Raw genomic sequence first — 12969 nt, 5'->3', positions numbered from 1 at the left:
CAATTGATAATCACTTCCGGACATGAGCAGAAGACCGTTCCAGCTCTGCAATGAGCAACATCGCTCTTTAATAACTATTTTTACGTCAACTTTGATACATGCAAAACTAAGACATACATACAATTGCACGTATATAATGTTAATTTTGAGTTTTTATACCTCGTCAAATTCAAGCTGTATTTGTGTTCTCCCCTCATAATTGAAAAAAAATCCTCTGTCGATCACTTTCATAAGTAGAGCTCAAAAGTAGATTCAGAAAGTTTAAAGTTCGATAAGCTGGTGAATTTTCAAATTTTGTGAAATATCGTCAGTTAAATTCTATCAATTAATCATGACAATCTGGTGAAAACTTGGAGATGTAATGAATATGATAAACACTTTTTAGTGATATTTTTAAATTATATATACAGTCGATTATCCTGGTATTATGGTAATTTGATTTTACAAAGTTCGAAAGAAGTTTGAATATTGCATGTCAAACACTAGACTGATAAATTATAATAAAATAAAGATATTTCCACATTTTTCTTTTTCTTTTTAATTCTATTTTGAAGAGTCAAAGCCAGTCTATTCTAGAGATTTTCGTAGAGAAACGATGTTAGAAAATGAATTTGGACATAGGATATAGACTTGCTCTAAAACTATTTGTGAACATACAATGTTTCAAAAGTCATCTTTGAACTGAACTATACATTAGTGTAAACTGGTCTAGATAAAATTTCAGTTGTTAAATTCGCACACATCCTGGTATCTATACATTGAGCTGTTTTACAAATAAGAAATTATTATTTCAAACTGTCATAAAATAAAATAAAACCATGATGTAATAATTAAGTTTACGTCATGTAATAACCTGTCTGTTAAGATGACCTGAAAGCATGCTGTTATGTACATGTCTTTCCCTATTATGTTCACTGTATTACTTTTTTATATTGACTGATGACTCATTGTTTACTAATAAAACCTTTCATAGGTCACCTTTGTCAATAAGTTATTTATAGTCTATGGTTTTCAAGAAGGTTCTATCAACAGAGTGTTTACATTATGTTAAAGTCAGTGTTATTCTGGATTTTTCTAGAATCTTCTTTTTATTTTTGGTGATACATGAAAGTGCTGGATCCTTTCATGTTCATTTAAGTAGGAAGCTGATGGAGGGCAGGGCAGAGCCTACAGTAAGATCTTATTGAAAACACACTTTCCTGTATTTTCTTAATAACAAAATATTACCAGTTTGGACGTTTGGCATTTGAACGAGTTACATTGACATTGTGGATTTGAACATTTATCTTTGAAAGCGAGGATTTATGTTCTTTGGATATAGATCTACTAAAAGTAATTCAGTTTGGACTGTGTGCGAAATATTTTGTAATTTATTTTGATTGAATTAAAATTTGACCAGGACAGGATTTAGACTATTCTTGCATATTAATTTAGACAATACGGCTAGTTTACATTGTTAAGGTATTTAAATTGTTATTTTTTGTAACAAACCTTGTTATTGTTAATAGTTGCTAGTTTATTTTTCTTTTCCATAAGCATTTTAGTAACAAGCAGTTGTTACCCTAAGACGCTACTATGCTAGCAGAATTTCCGTAGTATTATGCTTTTTACGTCCTAGTTATGATCGATCTTGTTTTTAATCATTAAGGTTGGTCTATCGTTTCTAATATTTACTGTAGCTCCCATCATTTAATTTCGATTCGAAAACTGCACTGGTCGGCAGTATCCAATAGTTTCATGCCTCTCGATTAGTTAATATGGAACAGATGTATCCGATGTTCGTCTTTGTGTTTATGGTTTTAATCCACATATTGCAAGGAAATAACCATGTCAAACGACCCATACCAATGAGGAGAACAGTGTTAAAAAAGATCTGCTGGGAAAATGTCTTTGCTAGCACCAACTCGGAAATCCGCAGTTTCAATAATATACGCGTCAAAACTGCCTGTGGAATAAAATGCGTTGACAACTCAGATTGCGTGGCTTTTGCATTTTCTCTGAAGAAGGGTTTATGCCGGTTGTATTCGGCGAAACTTCTAAATGAGGTTGACACATGTTGGGAGAAATATTGGGACTACGGAGAAATTATTGAGTGAACAATTCAGTAGATGATTTTTAATTGCTTAAACATTACTTAATGTATCAAAAATGTTGTGAATTTTGTTGAAAATAACGCAAGCAAGTTCATCGTCGATTGTTCGGCAAACCTGCTCATGTTCGGATAATAGACTGACAAAGACAAAAGAGGAAAACTATTTATGTAAAATTATAGTCACGAAAACTATTTTTCAAAATATTCATAATTTGCAATTGGGAGTATGTGTTATGAAACTTATCTACAGTGAAATACCCGTGCAGTTGTTGTTGTTACACTTTTCAGAAAGCTGACAACTAGGTTATAAATAATGGTTTGAAACAAGTACCATGAATAATGTTTCAGATGAATGAGGGATAAACTTTCATTCCCATCTCTGAAGTATATCATATATGCCTAAATACTGAATTTGAAAATTAGAACACCAACATAGTGGGAAGCGTGCATCGGCAAACCTTATAGACTTTCTTGGCAAGATAATTGTATGTACGGGAAAAAAATGTGCTAGAGTTATATAATGAAATTTTACAACATCTATTTCTAAAATAATCTGGATGTTGTGTATACGTAATCATTTCAACATTTGAACACTTTTATTTATATATCCAAGAATTGGCTTTAAAACGAGAAATCAAATGCACATGCGGCTTGAAACCATTATTCGTCTCTAAAGTTTACGTGCTGTTAGCGCATGTTATTTTTACTATAGAAATTTTGAACTTAATCTTGCCAAACTGTACGTCGGGAATTTTAGTCTTGTTACGTTTTTCACGAAAGCTCTGTCTAGCATCAAACTTCCATTCACATACATAATTATGTTTGCTACATCACTTACCAACCTCAACGTAGGCCATCCGTCCACATAAAGCCGCATTGGCTATGTACTAACTCGCTTACTCACTGTTTACTCTCTTTTGACCACGACGCCAGTAAAAGAAAGCAAATGATTGTCCTTAGTTGGGAAGATAACAAATGGCACGAGTTTTATCATGGTGGTTTATATCTGACATGTCGTGTTCGCGAGATGAAAACACGACAACACAAATATATGAAAATTCGAAACATTTTGCACGAAAACATGGCGTTTAGTTTCGTGTTGGCTGGTATAAATATGTCGCGATAGAACCCTTATTTTTCGTGCTGTCGTGTTGTGGTGAATACGTTCCGCCTACACGAAAAAACGACAAATACATTATTTGTGGAGTATTCGTGTTTCATACTTTCGCCCCGCCGACACGAAAACACGATACACGACAAATGTTTAGGACAAATGTTAAGACATTTGTCGAGTTTTCGAGTTTCCGTTATGACGTCCTCCGTTAGACATTGTAAATATCTATCAACATGATCGGGACATTTTATGACTATGTGATAATGCAATAAGATTTTTTGACGAAAAAAATAGAACTACTTTTATTTTTTGTACTAATTTGTTTAGGTATTTACTGATTATTGAAGCTCGCTGTTACGTTAGCCTGACGTACTGACTCTGAACCAGATACCATTATTGATGATTAAGTGTATCTATATCCTTTGCAAGTTCCATGTTTCGATTCCGGTGGAAATGATATGTGAACTGTTACAAATACAGTGTGCATATGTAAGACAGCCGTTCCATTTTAAAGTACAAAATAAACAGATTTATTTCTCACTAAACCTCGAATGGCAGACGCCAAACCGAAAACATTAAAACTCGAGAGATGAACTATTTTTCGTGTTTAACGTTGGCGGGGCAAAAACACGAAATCACGAAAACACGACAAATGAGCCGTGCCATGAGAAAACCAACATAGTGGCTTTGCGACCAGCATGGATCCAGACCAGCCCGCGCATCCGCGCAGTCTGGTCAGGATCCATGCTGTTCGCTAACAGTTTCTCTAATAGCAATAGGCTTTGAAAGCGAACAGCATGGATCCTGACCAGACTGCGCGGATACGCAGGCTGGTCTGGATCCATTGCGGTCGCAAAGCCACTATGTTGGTTTTCCCATGGCACGGCTCAAATTAAGAATTTGTGGGGTTTCCTTTCGTCACTGTGAGGTTGTGTTTGTGGTTATCTATGCTTCCAAGAATCTACCCATACCTATTTCTCTTTTGTCGGCAGGGCGAAAACACGAAAACTCGTCAAATTAGGTATTGGGCGTGTTTTCGTGTCGATGGGACGAAGTCATGACGACATGATTGCACGACGCATAAAGGGCATCAACACGACATATTCATACCCGCTGAAATCAGCTACCTTACATATTTATCAACTACCAGTACGTATACACTCTGAAGAGCTGATTTTTTTTCTGTGTGCACAGTAGTAACTATTTACTTTGAAGAAAAAAATCATTATTTGAAATTTATGAAAGTATAGAGTTCTATGTACTTCACGAAATGAATTTTAAGTTATAACATTGATTATACTTATTTATTATTCTATGTTTTCTACTTTAAGCGGATTAATTGACACTGCCGAGAAAAATATCGTGACATTGATTTAAAGTAAGCGGGTGAAAAGGTATTTATAGTTACCAATTATTTGAATAAATTCAGTAAATGAAGTTGTCCAAATATCCTGGATATCCTGTGTTTACATATCTGTTTACATAATTATAATTAGGAGTGCTGTTAAAGTTTCAGGTGGTCTTATTCTTATTTAAACAAGATTGATTATCACCTTGAAAAACTTCAAAATCTGCACAGTCATTTAGGCTGCAGAGAAATTCAGTCAATGAGCTGACGCAATGCACCAATGGATAACTTATTAAAAATTCTCAAGTGGGCTATGGGTTCGGAACCTTGATGCATGCTAGATACCCGTTAGATGTTTTTAATTCGATTTATCTGACCTTGCTGCCACACAAGGACAGTATTTTTTCAGCTTAAGAATAAACTCTATAATGATCCAATATTGCCTAAAATAATGCTAGGGATATTAGAGCAAAATTAGTTTTTAGCTTATCGAAAATTGATAAATATAATAGCAGAATTTAGTGCCACGTGGCGGCTGTAAAGAATTTTCCCGTACTTGGCCACAGCTATATAATTAATTTTATCCTTTGGAATAAAAGGAATTCATTTGATATCTGCTCGATATTATGACTATAGAATTCCGCTTTAGCCAATGCAAATGGGAGTCAGGGTGTTGAACTTTTCATTGCCTCTCTTTAAAAGACTCTGAAATATTCTATTAACAATTACAACAGGAACATTTAAATGCCGTGCCATGTGGCGGTCGTATCTTTCCGTAGTGGACTCAGTATTGTTACATTATCTGGTCCTTGGAGATCGTGTGGTAAACTCTTTGTCTGTTTGATAGGATTCCACTAAAGCTGGTGCTAGGGAACTTAAGAGTGTCGAACATCTCGTTAGCTTTCATGAGCAGACAAAGTAAAACCGAGTCCAATTTGCATTCCATACATCCATATGATCTTCTTTTGATTTTTGTTTTTCCCAGAAGTTCATAAAATTACAATTTTCCCCGCTTTTCATTTTGGCCACTCATTGATTTTGAAGTTGTTTTTTCTGTGCAAAGTATAATAATGTTAATAATATTTGTATGTTAGCTGTTTGTATGCTTTGGGTTAGGCGTCGTTTTTCAACAATACGGCGGATAGTTAACCTGGATTTTATACCAGCACAAACCTGTTCTCCGCAAGAAACCGCCAACTTCTCCACATTTATTAGCGGTGAAGGACAAATGCTTTCGAACACTATATTTTTATCAAATCGACACGGGGAACATACACCTAATCCGTGGATCGAACTCACGACCCTGCGGATTCGTTGAACTACGCTCTCCCTACTGCGCTAAGCGGGCCGGCTTATGATATTTGTACTATGGTAACTTGGAGCATGCACAATCCAAGTTCCTTGGTTTAGGATCAATTTTGCATTCAGATTCTTAAGCCTAAACTCTGTAATAGATAAAGGTATTTTGTGATGTAACAAATTAAAGGAATTTATGTTCTCTTGAGAAATAAATTTATATATTTTTTTTCAGTAGGCACGTAAGAGCTATAATTTCTGTTTCTGTTATTTCAATCCAGTCCATATAATATAATGTGCCTCGATTAATCAATTTCACGCACAAGTAGTTCACGGGTGTGGCCATTTTGGTCATTTTATATTTCAAGCCGGTTCATTCCTTCACAAATAACTAAGCAGGCAATTCGACATTTCGTGTACAAAAATACCCACCTTCCTCACCCCAACACTTTTTTGAAAGAATTTCTGCTGCCGTGTTATATATTTTCAGCGCCAATACACCAGGTCATCATGGTCATGCCACATACTGCCACGGCGATATACAGTGCCTTTTATGGATAAAGACAATCATTCCTGCCAAGAAGCCTAAAGCTTGCAACCAAGTATACGATTTTGAACAGTTAAAAATACACTTAATATTTACTGAATATCAGAAACGTTCACTTCTGTATTAAATACAAACACTTTTCACGTGTTCTACAGTAAACACGCGGGCAGCAGTGGACTTATTTATTTTGTTGCAAAATCTCATCATCTTAAGATCAAGATCAAGAAAGCTAAAAATATCATTTTAAAGACTTTACTTTAATTGATAGCCGTGACTTTTGTTCCCATCGTGGCTGATATATTACTGTATAAACATGACAAAAATATGGTCCAGTAAACAAGTACAGGAGTAGTAGTATTCTATTTTGCAGTTTTATTCTAACTTAAACAGTAACTGATGTCCGCCCGTTACATGTGAGCTTATAAATAGCAAGAAATATCTTTAAAAATGATGGTCGGCGAATTGTAATAAGGAAAGCAGTTTATGAATTTTTCATCTAACATTCATCTTTCATCTAACACTTTTTCAAATTGCAAAACTAAACACCGCACTTTAACAATTTAAATGGTTCTCTTTTAATTTTTCGCAAAGGTTTCGTAGGGTTGCAATTTTGTTTCGTTTATCCTTAGACGAATAATTACAGCAGTAGTTTGATGAAGATTCATGAAGCGGTTCATGAGAAGAGGTCATTAAACGTGTTTATATTTTTAGCTAAATTGGTCGCTATCCCCATTTGTAACAAAATAGCAGGAGACCTTACGATATTGTTACACATCGAGTTTGATAAAAATCCATTACATTTTAGTGGTTAATGCGAAGAAAGGCATATCTGCTTTTAGCTATAGTGGTCCCTAATAGGGCCCAAGTTCCTATATAAATAAATTTGGAAGAGGACCTTATAATGATGCTCCAGACCAAGTATGACAAAGATCCACCAAGCTGTTCATGAGACGCTGTATAAAGGCATTTCTAGTTTTAGCTCTAGCAGCCCCTAAAATGAGAAAGAATCAATTAAAGGATTTTTTTTTATTTATTATTTTTATCTATTTCTAAAATAGGCCAACTGATCCCGCTTTAACAAATGCATATTCGCTATTCATGAATCTTTGGACAATGACGTCACACCTATAAAAAAGTGAAGGTCAAGCAAAACATTCAATTGTAATTATTTCAATATTTTCGTTTCATTAGCAAAGTTTGACCGTAGTCATATCACATAGATAAACTGTATGCAGCGTACCTTCATTTCAGTGTAATGAGATTCAGTCATTATATAGCATATATATAATGAAACAGATTTCAACTGAGTTCAATATTTGCATACCATACTAAAGAAAAATATTCATATATAATAAATCAGTTAAATAATTTATAACAAATATATCAAAGCAAACAAGTACTCATTTTAATGTGCAAACTGAATAAGTCACAAAAGCAAGAAACCTTTTCATATACAGACGACAATTGTAACAAGGAAAATCTTTTAAAAAGCACTTCTCTACATAAAAGCCTCTTATCACACCCTTATTCATGTGATACGCAGACCGTATTCAGCTCTTTCTTTAATTTGATATATGTTGGTATTTGAACAGGTTTTTATCATATTTATTAAACTTACTTATCATTTTGAGATATATCAATATTCTTGCTAAATATACTGAGCCAAAGTTAGCTTTAAAACTGTGAACAGCGTCATTTAGGATAAACGCTTTGTCTACATTTCACTCAGCGTAGCACAATCAACAGACTGAAAGAAATTGACACTCTCGTCCAATCAGGCAGAGTGTTGCATAAATCTTCCATTTTGATAAATTATCTATAATGCGTTATCAAGCAGTTTGATTTGCAAACTGAAGTCACGTGGCATAAGTAACGAAAACGAATTTAGACGGCGTCGCCGAAAAATTATGTTCCTCAAAATTGGCTTGCCTTTAAATAGCTTTTGATAGAGCGGCTGTATCGCGAAAATCCAAGCTCACTTCCTAGGTTGGTCACTAGATGGTTGGCGTTCGACTGGCCTTCACTTATCATTGGTGTTAAGGGCGAGCGTTCTTAAACGTTAAGAGAGGGCCTTGACCTAAATGGCCGGCGGTTCAACAGTGTTCCTCAAAATGAGTGTAGCTTATTTAGAATAGGGTAACAACTCTTAGGCCAGTTGATCATAGATCCGTCGAAAGTTGATAAAAATGCATTATATATATGAAATATTTGGGGATCACTTTGCTACAAACATCTTACACCTGTTGAAACAGACATTACCCCCCTGTTTCTTTTGTCGAGTGTGCAGGTTAGTGCAGCCATTTGCTTCGATGATTAATCATTGCTTGGCACATGATGCCCGATCCAAACCATGCAATCGAGTCCGTTATACAAATAATACAATAAGGGATGAAAATGTAGTAATGCATCAAATACAAATGTTAATTTTGCAGACATAATTTCAGTGTTATAATAATGCATTCTCTTGCACTTGCGTTGGATTAATTTTTGTTTCCCTTGAATACATTATCATTATGTTGAGAATTCGTTGAGCATCTTGGTCTCAGATTTTCGGTAGCTGGATTTGCCTAGTGTATGTGTGTTTATCATATACCGGTATAGAGCTTCAGCATCATAGCGTTGTCTATTTTGTTTCTATGCATTTTGGCTAGAATCTATCTTTTCATGCTTCATTTCATGATTATTCTGTCTCATACAATATACCATGATATTTCATTAATTTAGATAATAAAGATAATAAGGAGAGCTCTTGGTTGTATACCAAAAAAACTCATTGTAAGTACCCACGGGTATCAGCTGTTTTTGGTAATACAAATGCAATGAAGAATACATTAACATCATTATGTTAGTTACGAAATCAACCCTGTAAACCCGACCATTTTCTAGATGGTACTAAAATACCCGTTATTAACGAAGCAACGTTTCTTGGCATTATTTTTAGCTTTCTTTTATATCACATACTGGAAGCCAAATGATTGAAGTCATTGAATCTGTTAATTTCAAAATACTGATTGTGAAGCCGATCACAAGGTTTTATTACGACTCTAAAGAGCTTTAATTAGCTAGATTACGGTTATGTTGTAAATGGTTCAGTAAAAAAATCCTATTAACAAATGTTAGACACCATTCATTATCAAGGTCTTCGTATTGCTCTTAGTGAATTTAGAGCATTGCCTGTTGAAAGATTGTGTACCAAAGCACAGAAACCATCTCTTTACAAACGCCGAGAAAATCTGTTATTGCAATATGCTTTGAGGATGGCTGCGAATAAACCTAATCCTGCTCCCAGAAAGAAAATGCCTCTGTACATGTTATACTCTACCCCTAGGTATTCTATAAGAACCATGGTCATGAAGGGGAAAATATACTAGCCCGTTTCAATCGCGCATTTCATACCTAAAGCACGCAGTTCGGTAAATGTGTATAGTACCTATGGATATCAAACAAATGGTAATTTATCTTCCATTGTGTACCGGTCACATTTCTTCAATCAGGCACGTGTCCAGGTGGGGGGCCAGGGGGCCCGGGCTCCCCCAGCTGGCTGGCTAGTTACGATTTTTATAACTATGGGCCCCTCAATTAACAAATTTATACACCAGCGCAACTGGCTTGATTTGACAGCAATACACAGGCTAAAGAGCCATAAAACCGTGTCCAGTAGTGGAAATTAGCCCCAGGCATGTCACAGGTAAAAGTTTATCTGTGCATGCTTCATTGATCGCTTGATCGGTACTTGATTGGGTAGTGGAGAAACTATTATGTTTTTTACTCTTCGAAGTGTTTTAAAATGATCATTACATTGTTGGTTTTGTTAAGTAAATCATAAAATGAATCTGAAAATTGAAACATTATGATGGTTGTATTTTGTTTTTACATTAAGGCACATTCCCCAAATTTATTAAATTGATAGATATTTATCCTATCTTTTTATTTTACAACAATTATGAATTTGAAACTACTGTATCAATTTTGCTCTTTTGGGTCCAATAACCTTACTTAAAAACTCTCAAAGTTTTAAAAGTAGTTTTTCAGTAAATCTTACAAAACGCATCTAAAACTCGTTACTTATGAGAGGTTTTATACATAAAAATATCATTTAATATGTGCTGTGATGTTATAGTTTGTACAGTCAAAGAAGTATAAAATACACATCTATTTATTTTTATAGATCTTTGGTACAGTTAAGAGTTCATTGTCATTTGAAATCTGTGATGTAAATAGTAATTATCATAATACTTCGTTTGTTTTGTTGGAAATCTAAAAACATTTGGCCATTTTGCAAGTAGGATACCTTAATAATTAGACTGCCCCTCATCGATGTGGGTTCGAAACCTCATTTGGGGCGTAGAATTCTTCACGTGAGGAAGCCATCCAGCTGGCTTACGGAAGGTCGGTGGTTCTACCCAGGTGCCCGCTCGTGATGAAAGTATGCACGGAGGGGCACCTGGGGTCTTCCTCCACCATTAAAGCTGGAAAGTCGCCATATGACCTAAAATTGTGTCGGTGCGACGTTAAACCCAACTAAATAAATAAATAAATAATAATTAGACTAGCCACTAGACTGATAATTACGATATTTCTATGATTTATTTTTCTTTTTTATGTTCATAGAGACAAAAGCCAGTCTATTCTAGAGATTTTCTAAGAGGACTGATGTTTAAATTGTAATATCGGACATAGTATATAGACTGGCTCAGTTCACTACATGAAATCATAAAAATGTGAAAAAAAAATCATCATAGTCTAGGAGCTAGTTTACTTAATAATCATCTTAAAACTTCAACATTTTTATCAACTGGGTATCATACAGAAAAATAAGTCCATACACTGTGACTGTACAATCATACATACATTGAAAAGGCTCGATGAAATGATTAAAAAGTAGACTTTTCCTTAAATATATAATACATTCATGCATCCTTAAATGTGTTTCAGGTAGCAGGAAAATGCATCTATTCATGTGCCATATTAAAAAATTTTCACAATCGGGAGGGGATACCCCTCCCAAACCCCCCCCAGGTTGCCCCCCCCCCCCCCCCCCCCAGCAAACAAATCCTGCACACGGGCCTGTCAATACTGCCTATCTTACGAAAACAACGCATAGTTTATACTTTTTTCAACGTTACACAAAAAACTTGCTTGACCTTCCCTGGTGAAGTTCCGTTCTAGATAACAAAACCTTTCTGATTGGCAGTTGTGAAAATGTATGTCAATCGTCATTTTACTACACGTGTTCGCTAATATGTGAAAATGCAGCATAAATGTGCAAAATGAATAAAATAAACAGAACAGATGTAGACCAATGTATGATTTCAAATTAAAACTCATATACATTCAAGATGAATTTCAGAGTAAAATTGTGATTTTTTTTAATTCTGTTTTTGTTTGTTTACGTTTCGCCTAATATGTGCACACTGCCGTAACCTCTAGACCGAATGTTCATTAGGGAAGGTCACGCAAGGTTTTTACTGTAACGTTGACGAAAGCATAAGATATGTTGATAATCTCAGCAATATTGAATATTGAGACAATGTGACTGGTGCACGTTGGAAGATGAATTATCGCTTGTTCCAATATACTAGGTGCCCATTCACCGAACTGCACGTTTAAGTTGTGAAATGTACGATTGAAACGGGTTAGTATATTTTCCCGTTCATGACCATGGTTCTTATAGAATACCTATGGGTAGGGTATAACATGTACAGAGGCATTTTCTTTCTGGTCTGGCGCCAGTGATCCTGCTTATAAAATCATTTTTAAACCCAAATACTTAGATTGATATGTACGGGGTTCCGTTTTGATCATCGATGTTTCTATTTCTGAACCAAGTATCTCGAAAGTCGAAATCACGAAGTGAAAGTGGAAAACATGATGATAATAACCGAAATAATAATAATAATAATAGATATAATAATAATAATAATAAATTTATTTAAGGTGGATAACATATTTGGCTACAGCCAGTCTAACATATGGTCCTCTAACATAATAATGCCAAGTACGTTACATAGACGAAGAAGTGAAAACATAAATCAAAATAACGTACATGTATTATGAACAAAATATAAACAATATGCAGTACACTGAACAGAGATTAAGATAAAATGAAATTATGTACAGGTGGTGAAATAATAATGTAAATAATGTGTTATCCGCGCATGAGAAAAGTAAGAGAAATATTTGGATAACATTTAAAGAAATAGCATTGCTATTATTTCTCATATATTTCACACATATAATAACAAATTTAAAGTAAACTAAAGAAAAAATAACACATGATATAAAAATGTGAACATCACAAGGCTATTACTCTTTGTAATAAGACATAAAGAGAGAAAACAAAATAAATAAGGACAATTAAAAAAGACGGGGAAGAAAAAACAAATGAGAAAGAAAAAAATGTTGTGACAGAATTGTCATATGAATAATACGTAACTAATTAGATAAGAAGAAAATAATAGGAAAGCAGTGCCACTAAGGAAACTAAATAAAAAAAAAACAAACAAAAGAAAATGTGTAGAGAATAATGAATATATTTTTATAAATGTATATACGAATGACTTTTCAAGAAC

The 12969-nt window shown here is 34.5% G+C and overlaps 1 long non-coding RNA gene across 1 annotated transcript; it reads left to right on the top strand.

The window, feature by feature from the left end:
- The first annotated feature begins 3896 nt into the window (after positions 1–3896).
- Positions 3897–6754, top strand: LOC123551353 (uncharacterized). The gene is made up of 2 exons (XR_006686398.2): positions 3897–4355; positions 4538–6754. It is a non-coding gene; the product is annotated as an uncharacterized LOC123551353 (long non-coding RNA).
- Positions 6755–12969: the final 6215 nt, after the last annotated feature.

This window comes from Mercenaria mercenaria, chromosome 4 (assembly GCF_021730395.1).
Source record: "Mercenaria mercenaria strain notata chromosome 4, MADL_Memer_1, whole genome shotgun sequence".
Taxonomy (NCBI): Eukaryota; Metazoa; Mollusca; class Bivalvia; order Venerida; family Veneridae; genus Mercenaria; species Mercenaria mercenaria.
The sequence above is the reverse complement of the archived record's forward strand: the minus strand, read 5'-3'. Positions and strand labels throughout refer to the sequence as shown.